Source organism: Pseudophryne corroboree, chromosome 3 (genome assembly GCF_028390025.1).
Source record: "Pseudophryne corroboree isolate aPseCor3 chromosome 3, aPseCor3.hap2, whole genome shotgun sequence".
Taxonomy (NCBI): Eukaryota; Metazoa; Chordata; class Amphibia; order Anura; family Myobatrachidae; genus Pseudophryne; species Pseudophryne corroboree.
The window spans coordinates 449,172,538-449,197,525 of record NC_086446.1 but is presented as its reverse complement, the minus strand read 5'-3'; the positions used below and the strand labels follow the sequence as shown (position 1 = coordinate 449,197,525).

General features: G+C 44.4%; 1 long non-coding RNA gene across 1 annotated transcript in view; it reads right to left on the bottom strand.

The window, feature by feature from the left end:
• Positions 1–24,988, bottom strand: part of LOC135055928 (uncharacterized) — a 229,563-nt gene that overhangs the window by 44,849 nt on the left and 159,726 nt on the right. The gene's annotated exons all lie outside the window — the stretch shown is intronic.

Below are 24,988 nucleotides of genomic sequence, written 5' to 3'. Positions count from 1 at the left end.
ACTCCGCCGCCGGCCGCACACTAACTGCCTCGCTACTTCCCCCTAACTACCACCCGCTGCCCTGGACTGACCGTCTGGCGCCCGCGGGAGCAGAGGGGGAGAAACGGCGCCATGAAACGGGCACGCGCAGCGCCGCTGCCAGCAGGACCAGCGCTCACACGCTGTGAGCCCAGGCCAGGGGGGGATGCCAGACTGAAACCTGGAGAGTCCAGGTAACGTGCAGGGCTCCGGGCAGACGCTGGGGACGGGACATAGCGGCCAGAGAGCTGCTCTAACCTACCTCACTAGCCACCTAAGCCTAACTCCAACCCACACACTATTTCCAACTCAACTCCCACCTACACACTTCTGACCCTGTTAACTGCCACTAAACCTGACCGAATTGCAAATCTATGTAAAAAAGGGGGGAATAAATACCTTTATTACAATCCCAGGACAGCACTTACCCGACCAAAGACTGAAACAAAAGAGGCTAACCCAGCCCCCTCACCAGACTAATCATACCACTAGCCCACCCCTATACTGTATTCCTATAGGACCCTATAACTTCCACCCCTAAAGCTCAAAAACAGGCCTGCCCCCAGCCTATGGGGTTTAACCCACTCCTTTCCTATACAGTCAATTTGTTTCCTTAATATTCATACATACATCGGAAGCAAAAATAGGCCTATTCCACTTCAACTGGAAATATACGCCTATAGGACCTTATTTAGAGATGGACGCAGCACTACGATCGCACACGTCACCATGCAATCGCATCCCATAAGTGATTGACAGCCACTGGCACCGTAGGAGGGGGGGGGGGGGGGGGGTTGCAGACAACGCAAGTGGGTCTGGATCATTTTTCAGAGCCAAAAGTTGCCGCCTACCAGTGCAGCCAGGCTGTGTCCTCTAATCGATGCGTTCGCAAGTAAATTGTGAAAGCATCATGGGCAGTGCAACACACATGCTGGGCAGCCTTGCCCTGTGCTGGGAGGACCCCAGTATGGGAGTAGTTGGACGCAGATCTTGCTTCTGCAGCATAATCTGCGTCCATCTCTGACTAGCCCCTATAGTTTGAGACAAATAGTTATTATATTAGTTAAAACTACTGTATGGAATATATTACAGCAGTTTATCTTGCTGGTTACCATGTATAGCTGTAGGCAATTTAGTAGCACATTGTTAATAGATGTGTGAGAGAGAGCCAGGGCAGGAAGAGAAAGCGAGCTGGGGCAGAGAGAGAGAGAGAGACAGACCTGGGACAGAGAGAGAACTCTGGGGCAGAGAGAGAGAGAGACCTGGGACAGAGAGCGAGAGCGACCTGGGGCAGAAAGAGAGACCTGAGTCAGAGAGAGACCGATAGACTTGGGGTAGAGAGAGAGAGAGAGAGAGACCTGGGCAGAAAGGACTTTGGGATCAGACATGGCCTGGGGCTTTGTTATTATTCAAACAAGGTATGGGGCTCTTTATAAAAAAATGTTTTAAAGATGCCTAACAGCTAGTCCTGGCACCTGGCTCCACATGATACATGAGTCATAGACTGGAGGGGAGACAGTCAGCCAAATCAGTTATTCTTTTTATATCTCTGCACTGCAGACTTACTTACAGATCAGCTGCAGTTCTCACCAAGGCCAGGCTCTAAGTCAGTAGACAGTCAGTCTTCTGTAAATAGTGTGCAGGCAGAGACAATGATGAACTCCTCACTGCGGACCACAGGTGACGTCAGATGCCAAGGTTGGTGCGTATGTCACACTACTGCCTATTTCTCACTACTATTGGGTGCACTCAGCTCATGGTTTCCTTCATTGTTTTTCACCTTTAGGGATTGAATCATCCATTAGTGTTATTTTCACACATGGTTTGAGGGATTTATGTGCTGGGATGTAATGGGAGCTGATAACGGCAAAATGTCTGATGTTTGCGGCTATAGTGGCAAACATCGGGCATTTTGCAAAGTCGGCTAATGTATAATGTATTAGTGGCTGCAAACTGGATTTTTTGGGCGCTTTCAGCTCTAAAGTAAAGAGCCTCATAAAAATTCAGATCCAGATGTTTTGCCCATGTTATGTATACAACTCGGCCGATGTAATGGAGTTCGATGTTGCAAGTCAGTCAAAAAAACAGTTCTAACACTCTCAAAGAATTTGAAGGTGTTTTTTTTTAGCCGAGTTGGTGTGAAAATGTTGCAAATCAATTATAAGTATACTTTTCAAGCACATTTGCAATAAATAAACACTTTTCAATACATTTTGACACTAAAAAAAAAAAACTAAAAACTTTTTGTGCACAGGACATGTGTCTGATCTGCAAACGGATGTATTAGGATGCACAAGCACAGCTTATGCTGATTTTAATGATATGTAGCATGCAGTGACGTGTGGTGGGGTATTTGGCTCTGGTGCAAGCCAGTGCCTCCTGAGCCATTTAGCTCACCGCACGTCCCTGGTAGCATGGCTACAGTATATTCTGTGTGTAATTGCGACTGTATCAGCATACCAAATTTGTGTTTGGCTGGAATACACTGTAGCATAACATTTTGTATGCAAATACCATACCTCCCAATTTACGGGGCTGTAGAATCAGGACATGGCTCTCCATCACCTGAAAAGGGGACAGAGCCTCAGGTAACGGTGGCGGGGCCTTGCTCTCCGACCCCCGTAATTGGTATTTTGAGGGCGTGTCCCCCCCCCCCCTCAGCACTGTTAGATGCCATGGGACACTGTGGCCTGCAGTCGGGACAGCGGAACAATGTTTCAATAGCAGGACTGTCCCTCTGGAATGGGGGCAATTGGGAGGTATGAAACACAGTTGCTCTTACAGACAGAATATAGGCATGAGGCATATCATTTTAAACAGCAGGAGCCGCTTGTGCGTCCTATTCACATCATTTTGCTTCTAAAATGAAACAATGCACATAGGATGCACAAGCAGCTCCTGCTGTTTAAAATGATATGCAGCATGCCTATATTCTGTGTGTAATAGCAGCTGTATTTGCATACAAAATGTTATGCTACAGTATATTCCAGCCAAACACTCTAACATAATTTGGTATGCTGATACAGTCACAATTATAGCACAGAATATAGCCATGCCGCATATCATTTAAATCAGTATAAACTGCTTGTGCATCCTGGAGGATTTGGGATTGTTCAGAGTGTGTGTTGCTTTAATCATGGGACTCATGGGACTTTTTGGGACTTTCTCTGACACCAATACTAAAAAAACACATTCCGGTTGGTCCAATAATACTGGATGTTTTTTAGTCTAAATACCGCGACAACTCGGATCCGATACGCAGAAGCCAGGAAGTAGATGCATGCCATTACATTGGCCAAGTTCTGGGAAATAGACGCACATTTGTAATGTCCGATGTGGTGCGACGGATGGATGGCATTATCAGCTCCAATAACACCCCGGCCATTTTGTCTGTTATAGTGACAATTTCCCCTGACAGACTAAACTATGATGTTATGTTTTCTGAACAGTGATTGCTTATTGCATGGACTAGTTGAGAAGATGACTAGAACAACCTAATATCCAGACTTACTGTATGGTGAGAAACAAAGAAGATTTTGAACAGTTGAGTGGATACACACCAGAATTTTATGATTGTTCTTTTTTAAAAAAGGTATCAACATTGGACCAATTCTATTGACGTTTATCTGAGACTTCATTGAGTGCCAGACCTGTTTTATTTATATTCTTAAGTCATGGTGGAGGGTGAAGCCATACCATTTTGAGTGACTGTGGCACCCTGGCAGCTCTGATGAGATAAGGCTGCATGTTTGCATATAATAAGATTCCATGTATTGTCACTCATGTAGCCCCAACTATTTTATTTATTATAAAGATCATGCAGATTTTTATGTGGGTAATTATTCTAAATTCTGATCTGGAGTCCCATCTAAAATAACTTCTCAAATCTCAGCATACTGCAGAATGGTAATAATATTTGTAGTCACAAATGTGTCCCACTTTTTAAGGGAATGTAAGTGCAACATTGAAAGGGTTAAAGTATATTTTAAAAAGTTTGTTGTAAAATGCACAGTATGTTTTTGCAGCATTGCAATAGGTCTGTAACATAGTTATTTGCAGCATCATCGTACGTACTTTGGATAATTACAAATCCACATATACACATTCTTAATACACAAGTTATTCATTGAATTCTATCATGTCATTGTAGCTATCTGTCTGTGCAGCAACTGAAGGCTCTTTTGTAAAAGAGTAATGTGAAAAGTTAATGAAAAAGCCCCAGGTGAAACATGCACTGGCGAGAAAACCCGTCATATAAAACATTAATAAATGATATAATTATAAACAGATACAGGTGAAATAAATCTAGCATATGATGTGAGCAATGAACAATAGAGTCACCAAAGCACGTTGACCAGCAGCCATATATGACATTGGGGGTCATTCCGAGTTGATCGTAGCTGTGCTAAATTTAGCACAGTTACGATCATCTACCCAGACATGCGGGGGGACGCCCAGCAGAGGGCTAGTCCGCCCCGCATGTCAGTCCGCCCCCACAAGTACAAAAGCATCCGCTTGTACTTGAAGAGTAACTCCCGGCCAGCGCAGCTTCTGTGGCTGGCCGGGAGTTACTCGTCGCTGCCCCGAGTCCGCACGGTCTGGCCATGCCTGCGTTGGCCGGACCGCGCCCCCCGAAAACGGCGGGTAAACAGTGCCATGCCACCCCCTTCTGCCCAGCGAACGCCTCTGCCTGTCAATCAGGCAGAGGCGATCGCTAGGTAATGACGGCCTTTGGCCATCTGGCATGCGCGGGCACACTGCGGCGCCGGAGCATGCGCAGTTCAGACCCGATTGCTGCGCTGCAAACAACTACAGCGTGCGATCAGGTCGGAATGACCCCCATTATCAGAAAGGATAGCAATGATTTAGAGTGGGTTCAAATGACAGCTAGATATAAAGTCACTACCGAGAGATACAGGGCCTGATTCAGAGGTGGAGGCAATGCCAGTGTTAGTTTGGTTGAGCAATTATTTGCAAGCTTCTGAGTGTACACAGAGGCCACTGTTGTATACAGAGTTGCTAGCATTACAACTTGTGGCACAAATCCATTGGCATTTTTTGGCAGTGACTGGGAGGTGGCCTGAAGTGTGTAATGTGGAGACCGATGTACAGTACGGATGGTGTAATGGTTAGCATTACTGCCTCACAGAACTGAGGTCATGGGTTCGATTCCCACCATGGCCCTAACTGTGTGGAGTTTGTATATTCTCCCCGTACTTGCGTGGGTTTCCTCCGGGTACTCCGGTTTCCTCCCACAATCCAAAAATATACTGATAGGTTAATTGGCTCCCAACAAAATTAACACTAGTATGAATGTGTCTGTGTACATGTGGTAGGGAATATAGATTGTAAGCTCCACTGGGGCAGGGACTGATGTGAATGGGCAAATATTCTCTGTACAGCGCTGCGGAATATGTGTGCGCTATATAAATAACTGGTAATAAATAAATAATAAATAAACATCACCTGGGACATAAACCCAGAAGTGATGGCATTGCCAGGACAGCTGGGTATCACAGAACTGTCCCAGCAAGAACATGATGACGAATACCAGCGGACGTTCTCATCAGGTAAGTAGGCAAATATATCTGTTGATGGTCCCATTATAAATATAATAATTAATACATGTTACCCAGGGCGGGATGTACCGCGAGATCGCGCCACACATCGTGCAGACACTAATCGCATATATACTAACATATGCGATTAGTACAGCAAAGGGCAGCACTCCCGATAAGAGCTGTCCTTTGTGATGGCAGCCGGTCCCTGGACTTCTGGGTTTATGACCCGGGAGTCTATCTGCGCATACTCAGAGCGACGCGACAACTGCAAGAGGTGCTGGTAGTGATCCGATCGGATCCCTCTGACAGCAGCAAAATGGAAAGAAGCCCATAGGCTTCTATAGCTATAGCTGGCGTTACCCTCCGCATCTTAAACCTGGCGGCGGGGCTTTAGTACATATGGAAAATGCAGTAAAACCCCAAACACAGGGTTTTTACTGCATTTTCCCATTAGTACATATCGCCCAGGATGTACTAAGGCTAAAATTAGGTTGAAACACAGACATCTGTTTTGCCACATTCCCCATATGCATAAAGCTCCTGAAAGTTGCCTAATAGAAGCCTATGAGCTTCTTATTGCATCCATCCCAGAATCTCTGCTGCTTGAGTGTTGGCGGGTGCAAGCACAGAAGGACTCCCAGGTCATAAACAAAATTGGCAGGATGTATCACATTAAAATGTGATGCGTAGTATGGTATGCACAAGTATGAAATATCTCTGATTAGCGGGATACCTGCAATATCAATAGGACACTTTGGAAGTTGTGAAAAATATGATAAAGGTTATGAGAAAAAAATGTATATGGTTATAAACACTAATATAGGTGGAATCCGGTCTGAAGATTGATAGTGTCTAGGTCGACAATGTTTAGGTCAACCACTATAGGTCGACAGTCACTAGGTCGACAGTCACTAGGTCGACAGCGTCAGAAGACATTTAAGAAAAATGACACATGGTCCCATAACAACTTTACTATTTATGTAGATTTTGATTTGAAAGATTAGTGAAAAGAAATTATTGATATGGTCTTAAATCTAAGAATTATTACACAGACACCCAACCCCAAATTTTTATATACCCCTTGTTTAATTGAATGTAATAAATGTATACATAACTCTAGGATTACTCTATTTTATTCTTGAGTTAGGTCTTTTCAAATATGTATATGTTATAGCACCTGAAAATATTGAGACTCAAACAATAAAGTAATATAGATATGAAACAAAACAACCGAATAAGAAAATAGAATAAAAAATTTAAAATATTTACTACAATAAGTTAACGATGGAATATTCTATTAAGTGCAGTGTAATAGGGATGCTCTATATAAAGCATTATTAATTATTCAATCTAAATAAAGAAATAAATACACTGGTGCTGTCAGAACCAATAAAACCATAAACTTACAAAATTAAAAAAGGATAATTAACAGGGGGGGGGGATTTTAAATAAATGGATGCCAACAAATATATATTTTTTTAGATTTCTAGCCTTTTCATAGATAAAAATTGGTTTAGTAGGAATAAAAGTTTTTAAAGAAGGATCATGTTGCAGGATCAAGCAGTTTTTTCTATTAATAATTTGTTTAAATAAGGGTGAACAGCGATTGAATTTGAAATTAAAAGTAATATCCCCTTTCCACTGACTTCAAAATCTCAGGTTTATGTACGTGAACGCGTATCAACCTGGGATTTTGGTCAGTGTAAATGACACTGGTACTCTTTACCAGGGAATTACCTGGGAATTTGCAGGTTATAGACCCAGCAATTTCCCTGGTCGTCAGTGGAATAAGGGTATTGAGGAATTTTATGTTTGAAAATTGTATTTATTTTTTTATGTCTGCTTTTATTTATTAGCTCAATCTGTTTAGGCATCTTGTGTCTTCTAAATTAAAAAAATTTCTGGATATTGTTTGTTTTTGAAATGTTTGAGCATTTGTCAGCTTGTATCTCAAATGATTTTAAGGTTAATCAATTCTTATTGGAGTTCAGATAAATAGCAAAAGAAAGTACAGTGGCAAAGGACCCATCCCAAATAATAAAAAGGTTTCCAATACAGTATTACGGCCGTAGAGCATACCCAAACCCATCTGTGGTTACTGGGTCTCACATAAAGTTGGATGCAATGGTTCCCCAGTGCTGCTTCAGTGGTAGTTACATGACCATGTCCCGGCAGTACTTGGCCTACCCAACTCTTTCCAATGAGCCCTTTCCAGTAATAAGGAGTCGTATATATGTAAAATGAGCCAAAATCTGCATGTTCTTACAGTTCGGTTCTCATGCACAGTTCACAAATTTGTATTTTGGCCAGGATTCTGAGTCCAACACAATGCTGATATTTATGCACTTCAGTGATATTTTGTTCTATTGTGCACAGTCTAATTCGATAAAAAGTCACATTGCGTATGCATGCTGTGTCCCAGTATCGATTCAGATGCATGGTATCCAAAGTGTCTTGAAATGGCGTTCTTGGTTGGTGCCTAGGGGGTGACTATTCAGAACCACAAAGATGGTTCCTCTTATGGTGTGGTCTGGGAGTGTCACAGGAATGTTGCTAAACTGATTGCAAAATCATGTGTTTAATCACGCACATTGGTGGCCATACTCTGGCGATGTGGGGGCTGCTGCAAAATTCAATGGTGTGACCAATGGTTGAGTCTAAATCTGTGTTTCAGCATCTAAACGTGCACAAAGTCAGCACCTCAGGCCTTGGACAATCTGTACACCAGGGAAAGGCTTGTAGAAGTATAACTGTAAAGTTTCATATGCAAGAAATGGCAAAAGACACACATACAGACAATGCAGCATCCCACTCAGGCCCTGTACGCAAATGAAAGCAATGTACATCCATGTCTACATTATGACATTTTACATATCTTGTATATCCCTGTTGTATGTATGGTCTGTTTTATGAAACTCTCTGGGCTGTGAAACTACAGTATGTAGCCCCTTCCAAAAGAAATGATCATATGCTCCCTATTTGCTGCCTATGCTTGTTATTTCATTGTAGCTTAAAGAAGTCAAAAGTGATGTATGCACCAAAGTAGAGGTGAGCAAGATTTGTAGACCCGTGAAAAATAACATGAAACAGTCACCTCATTCCTCATGGCTATGACATTTAGTTTGATATGCTGGTGGAATTTAGATTTACAGTGCTTCTTGAAAGTTTGTGAACCCTTCAGAATTTTCTATAATTCAGCTGAAATTTGGCCTAAAACTAACTCAGATTTTCCCACAAGTCCTAAGAGTAGATAAAGAGAACCAAATCAACCAAATGAGACAAATAATAAGACATGCTCATTTTTTTACTGAGGAAAATGATCCAATGAAAGCTAAATGTGAAACGTACGTCGGTCCCAGCGACTGACTGCCTTCTATTTTTTACCTATATGACTGCATGAAATAATGTACACCTAAATCTATGTATAATATCTATATGTAATAATTATGTGATCATGTTATATTATAGGGAAGAACGGCATACTCACGGTTCGCCGGTGATAACCGGGCTATATGACACCAGTCAGACAGAAGCAAATACACCGCTTGACACATCAGAACACTGTATTTTCACTCAGATGTAGCCACCTTTGTCTTGACCGATTCTCCGCCTAGACGTCCGTTTAGTCACGCTAAGGCGATAGCTGAGTTTAATCACAGGCAGGCGCGTTGAGGCGATCTAGATACTCAGCATGCATTACACATCTCCACCACTGGGTGGCTAATGCTCCACTAATCCAGTACTTTCGATCGTACAGTATAGCGTCGGATTGATCTACCTGTACCTGTACAGCTCTGGCAATTGGTCAGTGACGACTGTAATGTTAATACTGTAGGCGTAACGGGAGGCGGTGGAAAAAGATGGTGACCTACTGTAGAGTACTGTATGTATGGAGACGCAACTAATTGTGTAAAAGGAAGAATGTACAGTACAATGTATAAACACCGTGCTTTTAAAATACATAAGCGTCTGAGTTCCCTAAGGCATAATGGGAATGGAGGGCTAGCAGGAGGCGGTGGAAAATAACGTGCTTTACAAATGCGAGTGTCCGAGTCCTCTAAGGCATAAACCAACACCAATGGGGTGGGGGCCGGGCGCTGTTTGCAGTACTTTTACACATGAAATTGGGAATCTCTCATGAGGCATCGTGGGCTAGGGGTGAAGGCTCCCACCTCCCACGCTGATGGTCCAGGGCTCGAGACCTGATGTGCCTTCTTTTTTTTTATTGTAATAATACACTGTATTATTTTATTTTCATTGTAAGACAGTCAATGGAAAGGTGCACACAAGTTACATATAAATCAGAGTACATCTGCAGGAGCGATTCTTTACGCTAAATGCAACTACACAGCGGCAATGAGTAGAAATGAGTGTATTCTGACGCTACTAATTGAGCAAAACAGTACTGTAAATCTTCGGCTTTTGTGTATAGCACAGGACCTCAATTCCCTCCCTGTGCAGGCTCCCAGGGGGGAAGGGCGATGGGGGTAGGGGGAGACGATGGAAAATACTGTGCCTTTGAAATGCAATTACATGAGCGTCCGAGTCCACTAAGGCATACTGTAAACCAACACCAATGGGAAGGAAGTGCCAACCTTTTTTTTTATGTGTTTCCGTGACATTCACTTTGATATTTTTTTTTTCTCTCTAATACATCCAATGGAAAAATGCACACAGGTTTCACATAAATCAAAGTACATCTGCAGGAGCGATTCTTTACGCTAAATGCAACTACACAGCGGGAATGAGTAGAAATGAGTGTATTCTGACGCTACTAATTGAGCAAAACAGTACTGTACATCTTCGGCTTTTGTGTATTGCACAGGACCTGAATTCCCTCCCTGTCTACTGCATGATCTGTGCAGGCTCCCAGGGGGGATGGGCGATGGGCTAGCAGGAGGCGGTGGAAAATACAGTGCTTTACAAATGCGAGTGTCCGAGTCCTCTAAGGCATAAATCAACACCAATGGGGTGGGGGCCGGGCGCTGTTTGCAGTACTTTTACACATGAAATTAGGAATCTCTCATGAGGCATCGTGGGCTAAGAGTGAAGGCTCCCACCTCCCACGCTGATGGTCCAGGGTTCGAGACCTGATGTGCCTTCTTTTTTTTTTTTTTATTGTAATAATACACTGTATTATTTTATTTTCATTGTAAGACAGTCAATGGAAAGGTGCACACAAGTTACATATAAATCAGAGTACATCTGCAGGAGCGATTCTTTATGCTAAATGCAACTACACAGCGGCAATGAGTAGAAATGAGTGTATTCTGACGATACTAATTGAGCAAAACAGTACTGTAAATCTTCGGCTTTTGTGTATAGCACAGGACCTGAATTCCCTCCCTGTGCAGGCTCCCAGGGGGGAAGGGCGATGGGGGTAGGGGGAGACGATGGAAAATACTGTGCCTTTGAAATGCAATTACATGAGCGTCCGAGTCCACTAAGGCATACTGTAAACCAACACCAATGGGAAGGAAGTGCCAACCTTTTTTTTGATGTGTTTCCGTGACATTCACTTTGATATTTTTTTTTTCTCTCTAATACATCCAATGGAAAAATGCACACAGGTTTCACATAAATCAAAGTACATCTGCAGAAAATATTGTAGTACACCTTATACACATAATGCCACACATTAGTAATGCATTTCATATTTAAATTTTCAGATTTAATTTCATAGAGCCGCAGTCACACACAGAATATAGGCATGTACTGTACTGTAGCATATCATTTTATTCAGCAGAAGCTGATTATTCCCGTTTGGCTAGTTTGCCGCCTCTGTATATTACAATAGAAAAAAGTAATAGTGTCAGTGAAAAAAGCACCTCATGACAGATACTGTACTGTACACAAGCTCATGTCTAAATATACTGTAAGCATATTAAGGGGTATATGCAATTGCGGTCGAATTCCGGCAGGAATACGGGAAAAAATGGACACGGGATCCCCCATCTTTTTAGAACCAGCACCGGACTCTGCGCCTGGTCCTGGTGCAAAAAATAAGGGGGACAAAAAAGCGTAGGGGTTCCCCGTATTTTTTGAACCAGCACCGGGCTCCACTAGCTGGACAGATAATGCACAGCCGGGGGACACTTTTATACCGGTCCCTGCGGCCATGGCATTAAATACCCAACTAGTCACCCCTGGCCGGGGCACCCTGGAGGAGTGGGGACCCCTTAAATCAAGGGGACCCCCCCTCCAGCCACTCGATTATCTCTATCGCCCCTGCGTATTTTAGCTAGGGGATTGTGACGCTCCTTCAGCATTGCCCCGTAGCCTGCAAAATCTGTGCTGTTATTTGCTCCATAGCTGAGTGCCTCCTAGGAGCTAGGAGTCACAGGCGGTAGCCATTTCAATTGAGTCTGCCCTGCTATAGAATTGTATGTGTACCGTACGGTGCATAGAACCTTTACAGTAGAAACTGTCCTGCAGCTTTGCCCTGCTTTATGTAAAACTTGTGTTTTGTCAGTTTGCTATGCGATCGAGCCCGGTGCAACGTAATGTGCATAGACCTCGCTTATCTCTATCGCCCCTGTGTATTTTGGCTAGGGGATTGTGACGCTCCTTCAGCATTGCCCCATGCACAAGGGTTCAGGGGCGGCGGCCATTTTGCCAGTGTGCTATGCGATCGAGTCCGGTGTACCATAATGTGCATAGACCTCGCTTATTCCTATCGCCCCTGTGTATTTTAGCTAGGGGATTGTGACGCTCCTTCAGCAGTGCCCCATAGCCTGTAAAATCTGGACTGTTACTTGCTCCGTGTTAGGCGCCGGGGTCCGCTCGGCCGTGCGGCCCGGCGCCTAGCAACCAGGGACGCCGTGCGCGTTCAGCCGCCGGCTCCCTGGCAACGCTAAGACGCCGGGCGCACGGAGCCGCTCTGACCTTAGCAACGGGGACGCCACGTTCAGCCGCGTTCCCCGTTGCTGGGTCTATTCTCATTACCCTGATTATGTGCTGGCCGTGCAGCATGCAAGCTGCACGGCATTTCTATTTGATTGTCCTGTCTGGATCCTGATTGGAGGGTGCCTGAATAAAGGCACCCTCAGGACTTCTTACAGACGCCGGTGATAGCTTCCTGTTTGCCTGTGTCTGCTGCAGAGAGTTCCCAGTCCCGGTCTTTTCGGTTGTTCCTGTCCTCAGAGATCCTGTACTCGGAAGTTACCATCTGTTCCTGGAGTCTGACCGAGCACCTTTAACATCTGGTGGTGTTCGTGAGTCGCGGCGCAGCCGTGTGTTGCGGCTTGTCCGCTTCTGTTTATTATTTTGTTTAATTGTGTTCTGGAGCTTTGCGGAGGATTCCGCTTCCACAGATCCACTCTGGTGTCCGGCGGTGCCGGATAGGAGTGTCGGATCAGTGGATCCTTGGTTGTCCTTTTCCCTGGCGGCTAGTCCGCACATACCTTTTGATTTAGTTAGTTAGCTTGTAACCCCTGGCCTGGTTGCTTAGTCAGAGGGCCCCTTGTTATCACCCTGTCTCGGACTTCCCCTTGTCTCCCATTAAGACCTGCGGGGGCATCGGGGTTGGGCAGACATAATCCGCCCTTCGAACGCGGCTGCCATGGGCTCAAGCAACCATAGTCTCGCAGGGGATTTCTGATAACACGGGCGAGACAACGGAGTTAGGGTGCCAGGGGTTACTAGGCTATCCAGCTCCCACAACCAGCTTATTTTCCTGTACTCAGATCCCTGCCATAAGATCTCCTCCGGTCTGGAGTACAGGAATCATAACATTATCACCGGCCTACAAAAGAAAAGATTTAACTTACAGTAAATTTTTTCACTTTTTAGTTGGGAGATTTTTGTCGGCCTTATGAATCCCACCGGTGTTGGGCCAAACCCTGGCCAGCTTCTTGTTAGTCAGATTCAGGAACTTACTCAGATGGTTCAGGATCTGTCCCTCCGGGTGAGGTCACAGGAAGATCTGTTACGGACTTCCCCGAGGGTCATCCCTGAACCAAAAATGCATCTGCCTGACCGTTTTTCTGGGGATAGAAAACTGTTTTTTAATTTTAAAGAATCTTGCAAACTGTATTTTCGTTTAAGACCAGTTACCTCAGGTACAGAGGCTCAGCGGGTTGGGATTATTATTTCTCTACTTCAGGGGGATCCTCAGACCTGGGCTTTTGGTTTAAAGACAGACGATCCGGCCTTATCGTCTGTAGACGCCTTTTTAAAATCTTTAGGGCTATTGTATGACGACCCTGATAGAGAGGCGTCCGCAGAAAGTCAGTTGCGTGCTCTTAGACAGGGTAGGAATCCCGCAGAGAATTATTGTACGGAGTTTCGCCGTTGGTCGAACGACTGTGGCTGGAATGACCCAGCCCTGCGCAGTCAGTTTCGCCTCGGCTTATCGGAATCTATAAAAGACAGTCTCCTCCAGTATCCCGCTCCTGAGACCCTCGATAACCTCATGGAGCTATCTATTAAAATAGATCGTCGGCTCAGAGAGCGGAGGGCTGAAAAAGGGGCATCTGTCGGGTCCTCTCCCTGGGTTCCTTCCATTCCTGTAGACATAGAGGAGCCTATGCAGATTGGTCTCTCCAAATTGTCTCCGGAAGAAAGAACCAGGAGGCAAAATTATGGTCTGTGTTTATACTGCGGAGGTAAGGGACATTTTGCCCGTAGTTGTCCAAACAAGTTGGGAAACTTCCTGACCAAGTGAATTGTGAGGGGGTTCACTTTGGTCTGCAGCTCATCTCCTCAAATAATTCACTGTTGGTTCCTGCTAAAGTTTCCTATGGCAGCCTCTGTTCCTCGGTCTCTGCTTTTGTGGACAGTGGAGCTGCAGGAAACTTTATGGATTTAACATGGGCCAAGGCCTTAGGTATTCCTCAGCTAACCTTAGGTAGGTGTATCACCATGCATGGTTTAGATGGGAGTCCTTTATCCAATGGGGTTATTTCTCTATGTACACCTCCTGTTTTGCTCTCGGTGGGAGCTCTGCATTCTGAAAAAATTGAGTTTTTCCTTACCCATTGTCCAGCAGTTCCTGTGGTTCTGGGTCATCCTTGGCTGGCCTTTCATAATCCCGTCATTGATTGGCAGTCTGGGGAGATCCTACAATGGGGTACCATCTGTGATAAAGAATGTATTACGCTTCCTATCCGAGTAGCTGCCGCCAGTTCCGCACATATTCCTGGGGAATACCAGGATTTTGTTGATGTGTTTTCCAAGGGCAATGCGGATATTTTGCCTCCCCATAGGCCTTATGATTGTGCCATTGAGTTAATTCCTGGTGCCACGTTGCCTAAAGGAAGGTTATATGCATTGTCTGGTCCTGAAACTGAGGCCATGAATGAGTATGTGAAAGAAAGCCTTGGGAAAGGGTTTATCAGGCCATCTAAATCCCCTTTAAGTGCAGGTTTCTTCTTCGTAGAGAAGAAGGATGGTTCACTCAGACCCTGCATTGACTTTAGAGCTTTGAATAAAATCTCAGTAAAGAATACTTACCCTCTGCCGCTGATCTCTGTCCTCTTTGATCAGCTACGTTCGGCTGTTATTTTTTCTAAGATTGATCTTAGAGGAGCATATAACCTCATCAGAATCAGGTCAGGGGATGAGTGGAAAACGGCATTTAGTACTCAGTCGGGCCACTATGAGTATCTGGTCATGCCATTCGGCCTATCTAACGCTCCGGCAGTTTTCCAGGATCTCATTAATGATGTGCTCCGTGAGTTTCTGGGAAGATTCGTCGTGGTCTATTTAGACGATATTTTGATATATTCTGACTCCGTGGAACAACATGTTACCCAGGTGCGTCAGGTGCTAAAGAGATTACGTGAAAATCACTTATATGCCAAGCTGGAGAAGTGTGAATTTCATGTCACGGAAGTATCCTTTTTAGGGTACATTATTTCCCCTCGGGGATTCCGAATGGAACCAAAAAAGCTCCAAGCCATCCTTAGTTGGGCGCAACCCACCAATTTAAAAGCAATTCAGCGCTTTTTAGGGTTTGCAAACTACTATAGAAGATTTATTCACTCTTTCTCTGACCTAGTTGCTCCCATTGTGGCACTTACTAAGAAGGGAGCAGATCCTACCAATTGGTCATGTGAAGCGGAGTTATCTTTTCAGGCCTTAAAACAAGCCTTTGTCTCAGCCCCTGTCCTTAGACATCCCAACCCAGAATTACCTTTCATTATTGAGGTGGATGCCTCGGAGGTTGGAGTAGGGGCTATCCTTTCTCAGAAGGATCCAGATTCCCTTGAGTTACATCCTTGTGCCTTTATGTCCAGGAAATTCTCATCTGCAGAATCCAACTACGATGTTGGTAACCGGGAATTGCTGGCTATTAAATGGGCTTTCGAGGAGTGGAGACATTGGCTTGAAGGAGCTACCCACACCATTTCAGTTTTGACTGATCACAAAAATCTTCAATACATTGAATCGGCTAAACGACTGAATGCCCGACAGGCTCGTTGGGCTTTATTTTTTACTCGTTTCAAATTCATTATCACCTTCAGACCAGGTTCCAAGAATACCAAGGCAGATGCCCTGTCACGCAGTTTCCTTCCGGTTCAAGACAACAGTCCTGTTACTCCCATACTTCCGCCTTCAGTCATTCAGGCAGGTCTCACACAGGATGTATTTTCCCAATTAAAGCTGCTTCAACATCAAGCTCCGGGAAATACTCCTGCTAGTCGTCTTTTTGTTCCTGAGTTTTTGAGAGCAACTGTTTTGGCGGAATTTCATGATAGCAAAGTTGCAGGGCATCCGGGAATCGCTAAGACTTTGGAATTAGTATCCCGCTCAGTATGGTGGCCTGGTCTTTCCAAAGACATTAAAGAGTTTGTTTTTTCGTGTCAGGTCTGTGCACAGCATAAAGTTCCCCGTTCTTTGCCTATTGGTCAACTTATGCCCTTGAAAGTTCCTCTTAGGCCATGGTCGCATATCTCCATGGATTTTGTGGTGGATCTCCCTCTGTCAGCCGGATGCCGAGTCATATGGGTGGTAGTGGACCGTTTTAGCAAGATGGCCCATTTTATTGCTCTTCCCCGATTGCCATCTGCCCAGGGATTGGCAGTCTTGTTCCTCCGTCATGTTTTCAGACTCCATGGGTTACCCACTGATATTGTTTCTGACAGGGGTCCACAATTCATTGCGCAATTTTGGAAGTCTTTTTGTGCTTCATTAAAGATGAAATTATCATTAACCTCCGGCTATCATCCACAATCCAATGGACAGACTGAGCGAGTTAACCAATCTCTAAAACAATATTTGCGTTTGTACTCGGCCAAACTCCAAAATGACTGGTCTGAGTTTCTTCCATTGGCGGAGTTTGCTTATAATAATGCCTGTCATTCCTCCACCAATGTGTCTCCATTTTTTGCAGTTTTTGGTTTCCACCCCAGAGCTAATTCATTTTTTCAACATTCCTCTGTCTCCTCTCTGGCCCTGACCTCTCATCTTAAACTTATTTGGAAAAAAGTGCACCTGGCTCTCAGAAAAGCAGCTTTCCGGGAAAAAAAAATTTCTGACAGGCTCCGGCGGCCGTGCACTTTTAAAGTAGGAGACAGGGTGTGGTTGTCGACTCGCAACATCAAACTTCGACAAACCTCAGCCAGATTGGGTCCTAGATATATTGGACCATTTCTCATTATCAAAAAAGTCAATCCAGTTGCTTTCCGGTTACGTTTACCAAAAACTTTACGGATCGGAAATACCTTCCATTGCTCATTGCTTAAACCATATGTTTCGTCCAGCAGATTTCCTCGTAAAAAATCTCAGGGGAGATCACCAGTTAATGTACAGGGTCAGCAAGAATTCTTGGTTGAGAAGGTTCTCGATTCCAAGTTGTCCCGGGGTCGGCTTTATTTTTTGGTGCATTGGAGAGGTTATGGGCCAGAGGAAAGGTCGTGGGTCCTGGATGAAGACCTTCATGCCCCAAAGCTCAAAAGGGCATTTTTTCGTGAATTTCCTCGGAAACCTGGCTTTAGGGGTTCCTTGACCCCTCCTCAAGGGGGGGGGTACTGTTAGGCGCCGGGGTCCGCTCGGCCGTGCGGCCCGGCGCCTAGCAACCAGGGACGCCGTGCGCGTTCAGCCGCCGGCTCCCTGGCAACGCTAAGACGCCGGGCGCACGGAGCCGCTCTGACCTTAGCAACGGGGACGCCACGTTCAGCCGCGTTCCCCGTTGCTGGGTCTATTCTCATTACCCTGATTATGTGCTGGCCGTGCAGCATGCAAGCTGCACGGCATTTCTATTTGATTGTCCTGTCTGGATCCTGATTGGAGGGTGCCTGAATAAAGGCACCCTCAGGACTTCTTACAGACGCCGGTGATAGCTTCCTGTTTGCCTGTGTCTGCTGCAGAGAGTTCCCAGTCCCGGTCTTTTCGGTTGTTCCTGTCCTCAGAGATCCTGTACTCGGAAGTTACCATCTGTTCCTGGAGTCTGACCGAGCACCTTTAACATCTGGTGGTGTTCGTGAGTCGCGGCGCAGCCGTGTGTTGCGGCTTGTCCGCTTCTGTTTATTATTTTGTTTAATTGTGTTCTGGAGCTTTGCGGAGGATTCCGCTTCCACAGATCCACTCTGGTGTCCGGCGGTGCCGGATAGGAGTGTCGGATCAGTGGATCCTTGGTTGTCCTTTTCCCTGGCGGCTAGTCCGCACATACCTTTTGATTTAGTTAGTTAGCTTGTAACCCCTGGCCTGGTTGCTTAGTCAGAGGGCCCCTTGTTATCACCCTGTCTCGGACTTCCCCTTGTCTCCCATTAAGACCTGCGGGGGCATCGGGGTTGGGCAGACATAATCCGCCCTTCGAACGCGGCTGCCATGGGCTCAAGCAACCATAGTCTCGCAGGGGATTTCTGATAACACGGGCGAGACAACGGAGTTAGGGTGCCAGGGGTTACTAGGCTATCCAGCTCCCACAACCAGCTTATTTTCCTGTACTCAGATCCCTGCCATAAGATCTCCTCCGGTCTGGAGTACAGGAATCATAACACTCCGTAGCCTAGGGACTCTGTGGGGCAAGGAGTCATAGGTGGTAGCCATTTCTATTGAGTCTGCCCAGCTACAGAATTGTATGTGTACTGTACGGTGCATAGAACCTTAACAGTAGAACCGCTCATGCAGCTTTGCCCTGGTTTATGTGGATAAAAATAATAATAAAGTGTCTGGAAAAAACTAGCATGCATTTGTACTTTAGGAATCGAACTCGGGACTCTGAGTATAGGAAGCGGAACACTTCACCACTTCGCCGCAGACAGATAAATAAATCCATTGGTTTTGATTATGCTGTAATGACTACGGGATTAGGACGCTAACATACTGTACAAAATTCCTAATCTCAAGAGGCAATAGTGAACTTCTAACACGTCCATTTGCGACAGTGTACACTACTGGTTTTCTGTTGTTTTGTCTGCGGGACTTGGACGCTCACATATTCATAAAGTACTGTAGATGGATCATATACTGTATGCTGTACTATCTGTGTCTGTATCGTATATACTGTATTAAATAATGCAGCGTAATGAGTATTTACTGTATGCAGCGTAATGAGACGCCTTAGTAAAGTAGTCCTTATTATATATTTCAGTATTGTATTTTACGGGAGACCACACGCATGCTCAGTGGTGATTGTAAAAAGTGACATCTGGTGGCTGATCGCAGGTATTACACGTAAAGGTAACGCCAAACGCTCTGTCTGCCTCCGTGCGATTAGGTACACCTCTCTGTGACTAGGCGCGCCTCCCTACGTTGCGTATGCTCGATCGGGACAAACACCTCAGCCAGTCAAGATAAAGGTGGCTACATCTGTACTTTGTTATTTTGGTCTGGATATAACATATAGAAAAGTAATAACATATTAATGGTGTTGTACACACAATGTATTACCGATGCTATGGAATAATATCCGGTGGAGCTGTAATTACTTAAAGATGCAAACTTCCATATAACCGGACATAGGGGGTCATTCCGAGTTGATTGCTCGCTAGCTACTTTTTGCAGCCATGCAAACGCATAGTCGCCGCCCACAGGGGAGTGTATTTTAGCTGTGCAAGTGTGCAACCGAGCAGTACAAAAACAGTTTGTGCAGATTCTAAGTAGGTCTGAACTTACTCAGCCGCTGCGATCACTTCAGCCTGTCCGGTCCCGGAATTGACGTCAGACACCCGCCTGCAAACGCTTGGACATGCCTGCGTTTTTCCTACCACTCCCAGAAAACGGTCAGTTGACACCCATAAATGCCTTCTTCCTGTAAATCTTCTTGTGATCGGCTGTGTGAATGGATTCTTCGTTAAATCCATCGCCCAGCAACGATCCGCTTTGTACCCATACAACGCACCTGCGTGTTGTGGTGCATACGCATGCGCAGTAGTGACTTGATCGCATGCGATCAGGTCGTAATGACCCCCATAGAAACTGATAATAGCAAAAGGACTATCGAATGTAAATAGATGACCTTAATGTTATCAGTAATACTGAAACTCAGGACAAAATTGTATTATAATTAGCCAATTTGACTGGCTATGCAATAATATATGTGTATGAATCAATATACAAGCCCATAGATAAAACTCTGTTTAATCTATACAGATAAGTTCAGATGACACCCATGCAAGAGAGTAATATAGAACTCTAATGAATGGGACTACACTGAGAGCGGTAATATCAATATCTCTGGGATACCCTAATATGACACGTCTGATGCTGTAAGCGAGAGATGTGAGCGATGATTAAAAAACATTGGAAAATTAATGACTGCATCAGATATACAGAATATAATTGATTAAAGGATTAATATATTGTTGTACACACTGTCCTATATATCTATATAATACAATTTGGTTGTCGCATGGTCGATGTAGGAATAACCTATCCATCTGACACTTTAAGTGAGAGATGTGCGGTTTGATAAAACCCATGAATAGGGACAATATCATCCCTACAACAAACTAGTGAGAGGTGCCATCTGTCACAACTACTTGATACCTGACACATTTAGTGAGAGGTATCATTGGCTTTATTAGAACGATCAGATAATTTATTCCAGAGTGATTAACTATACTCTGAACCCAGCTCCAGTAAATAGTATTCCATTTTGTTAATATGTGCTCGGATGCATCGTATTATTAGTGATGATGATCACATAACAACAGATTGTATACACATATGAGTATAAACAATATACTAATAACTAAGCACCCTTGTGATATACTAGCAATATTCTAACATGTGGAGGTAACTAATTGGCCCGAATATATACATATCAAGTCCTGAAGCATAAGAGCGATATAGTCGCAATTCTCTTTTTCCAAAACTACTCACAGTACAGCTGTACTGTGAGTAGTTTTGGAAATAGAGAATTGTGACTATATCGCTCATTTTTGGACCTCCTTGTCCTTATTGGAACTTTGTCTTTGTTTTTAATATTATTTTTTTATTGGTTTTACATATTTGTTATTGGTTTTATATATGGTGGTATCTTTGGTACGAATTGGACTGTTTTGAATAAATTTTTATACATATGAAGAGGGAATCAGTTACTTTTTTCCCTGTTGTTTGGAAAAAGAAAATCCTTTCAGTTGTGAAGGAAAAAGTATGCAGTTTATGATAAAGATACCTTTATAGGAGTCATCCATCTGATACCGAGTGAGTTGGGGTACGCATATGATTTTCTTGGTGTTTGAAAAAGATACCTTTATATGAATGTTCCATCCCCGATTTGTGTAAGTTGGGGTACACATCTAATCTTGTTTTAAAGATACCTTTATAGGACTTTATCCTCCACACCCAGTGTGAGTTTCGGGTACGCCCAGCCATTGAACTTCTGTTTTAAATGTAAGGAAATCACATAGACATCAATAAAGATACCTTTATAGGTACCCACTTACTTGTCTCTGTGTGAGTGGGGTACGCCCTTCTTTTCTATTTTTTGGAAATTATGAGGAGTTAAATGTGGTCCTTTTAAAACTGTTCTACACATTTTTTTCTTGCTTCTATTTTTTTTGCATGAATTTGGAGGAACTTACAATATACTAAGAGAAGATCGTTCCAAACGGAAAATCCTTTTTTTCTACAATTGGAGGGAACCATTCATCTTTACTAACAATGGGTGTATTATATTTCATGTTGAATTTTTTTTGTATACGCCCTGGACATAGATTATTATCATCTTTCTTTTCTGTGTATTGTTATGTAAAAACGGTGATTTTACTTTGACAATTTCAGTGTACGGGCAGCTTTGCGCCATATAGGTGAACCTTTCACACTTTCCTTTCTTGTCTAACTCAGGAAAGATACTGTTGCAGAATATATATTGATACATTGATCAATCATCAGTTATAGTATCCATTTGGAAAACTTGTGTTTAGATGTAACAATCTTCCTGAGGCATCTGATCAGTATATATATATATATATATATATATAATATATATATATATATATATATATTAGTGATGTGCACTAAATTTTTCGGGTTTTGGTTTTGGATTCGGTTCCGCGGCCGTGTTTTGGATTCGGACACGTTTTGGCAAAACCTCCCTTAACATTTTTTGTCGCATTCTGGTGTGTTTTGGATTCGGGTGTTTTTTTTTCAAAAAACCCTCAAAAACAGCTTAAATCATAGAATTTGGGGGTAATTTTAATCCCATAGTATTATTAACCTCAATAACCATAATTTCCACTCATTTCAAGTCTATTCTGAACACCTCACACCTCACAATATTATTTTTAGTCCTAGAATTTGCACCGAGGTCGCTGGATGACTAAGCTAAGTGACCCAAGTGGCCGACACAAACACCTGGCCCATCTAGGAGTGGCACTCAGTGTCAGACAGGATGGCACTTAAAAAAATTAGCCCCGAACATCACATGATGCAAAGATTAAAAAAAAAAAGAGGTGCAAGATGGAATTGTCCTTGGGCCCTCCCACCCACCCTTATGTTGTATAAACAGGACATGCACACTTTAACAAACCCATAATTTCAGCGACAGGGTCTGCCACACGACTGTGGCTGAAATGACTGGTTGGTTTGGGCCCCCACTAAAAAAGAAGCAATCAATCTCTCCTTGCACAAACTGGCTCTACAGAGGCAAGATGTCGACCTCATCATCACCCTCCGATTCCTCACCCCTTTCACTGTGTACATCCCCCTCCTCACAGAGTATTAATTCGTCCCCACTGGAATCCGCCATCACAGGTCCCTGTGTACTTTCTGGAGGCAATTGCTGGTAAATGTCTCCACGGGGGAATTGATTATAATTCATTTTGATGAACATCATCTTCTCCACATTTTGTGGAAGTAACCTCGTACGCCGATCACTGACAAGGTGACTGGCTGCACTAAACACTCTTTCGGAGTACACACTGAAGGGGGGGGGGGCAGCTTAGGTAAAATAAAGCCAGTTTGTGCAAGGGCCTCCAAATTGCCTCTTTTTCCTGCCAGTATACATACAGTACGTGCCGTGCCTACTTGGATGCTGTCAATCATATAATCCTCCACCAATCTTTCAATGATGACAGAATCATATGCCGTGACAGTAGACGACATGTCAGTAATCGTTGGCAGGTCCTTCAGTCCGGACCAGATGTCAGTTTTCGCTCCTGACTGCCATGCAAATTTGATCCTTTTCCTGGCAGCTCCGGTGGCGGTAGAAAATGAAGGAGGAGCTGCTGGCGGGTCACGTTCCACTTGACTTGACAATTGTCTCACCAGCAGGTCTTTGAACATCTGCAGACTTGTGTCTGCAGGAAAGAGAGATATAACGTAGGCTTTAAACCTAGGATCAAGCACGGTGGCCAAAATGTAGTGCTCTGATTTCAACAGATCGACCACCCGTGAATCCTGGTTAAGCGAATGAAGGGCTCCATCCACAAGTCCCACATGCCTAGCAAAATTGCTCCGAGTTAGCTCCTCCTTCAATCTCTCCAGCTGCTTCTCCAAAAGCCTGATGAGGGGAATGACCTGACTCAGGCTGGCAGTGTCTGAACTGACTTCACGTGTGGCAAGTTCAAAGCGTTGCAGAACCTTGCACAACGTTGAAATCATTCTCCACTGCGCTTGAGTCAGGTGCATTCCCCCTCCTTTGCCTATATCGTAGGCATATGTATTGACTTGAATGGCCTTTTGCTGCTCCTCCATCCTCTGAAGCATATAGAGGGTTGAATTCCACCTCGTTACCACCTCTTGCTTCAGCTGATGGCGGGGAATGTTCACGAGTGTTTGCTGGTGCTCCAGTCTTCGGCACGCGGTGGCTGAATGTCGAAAGTGGCCCGCAATTCTTCGGGCCACCGGCAGTATCTCTTGCATGCCCCTGTCGTTTTAAAAAAAATTCTGCACCACCAAATTAATTGTATGTGCAAAACATGGGACGTGCTGGAATTTGCCCAGATGTAATGCACGCACAATATTGGTGGCGTTGTCCGATGTCACAAATCCCCAGGAGAGTCCAATTGGGGTAAGCCAATCTGCGATGATGTTCCTCAGTTTCCGTAAGAGGTTGTCAGCTGTGTGCCTCTTATGGAAAGTGGTGATACAAAGCGTAGCCTGCCTAGGAACGAGTTGGCATTTGCGAGATGCTGCTACTGGTGCTGCCGCTGCTGTTGTTGCTGTGGGAGGCAATACATCTACCCAGTGGGCTGTCACAGTCATATAGTCCTTAGTCTGCCCTGCTCCACTTGTCCACATGTCCGCGGTTAAGTGGACATTGGGTACAACTGCATTTTTTAGGACACTGGTGACTCTTTTTCTGACGTCTGTGTACATTCTCGGTATCGCTTGCCTAGAGAAGTGGAACCTAGATGGTATTTGGTAACGGGGACACACTACCTCAATAAATTCTCTAAGTCCCTGTGAACCGGATACGGACGCGCGTCTAACACCAACATAGTTGTCAAGGCCTGAGTTATCTGCTTTGCAACAGGATGACTGCTGTGATATTTCATCTTCCTCGCAAAGGACTGTTGGACAGTCAATTGGTTACTGGGAGTAGTACAAGTGGTCTTCCGACTTCCCCTCTGGGATGACGATCGACTCCCAGCAGCAACAACAGCAGCGCCAGCAGCAGTAGGCGTTACACTCAAGGATGCATCGGAGGAGTCCCAGTCAGGAGAGAACTCGTCAGACTTGCCAGTGACATGGCCTGCAGGACTATTTGCACTCCTGTCTAAGGAGGAAATTGACACTGAGGGAGTTGGTGGTGTGGTTTGCAGGAGCTTGGGTACAAGAGGAAGAAGGGATTTAGTTGTCAGTGGACTGCTTCCGCTGTCACCCAAAGTTTTTGAACTTGTCAATGACTTCTGATGAATGCGCTCCAGGTGACGTATAAGGGAGGATGTTCTGAGGTGGTTAACGTCCTTACCCCTACTTATTACAGCTTGACAAAGGCAACACATGGCTTTCTGTTGAAATAATTCCACACCGAAGAGGTGATTTTTTTGGTATTTTGACCAGGCATGTCAATG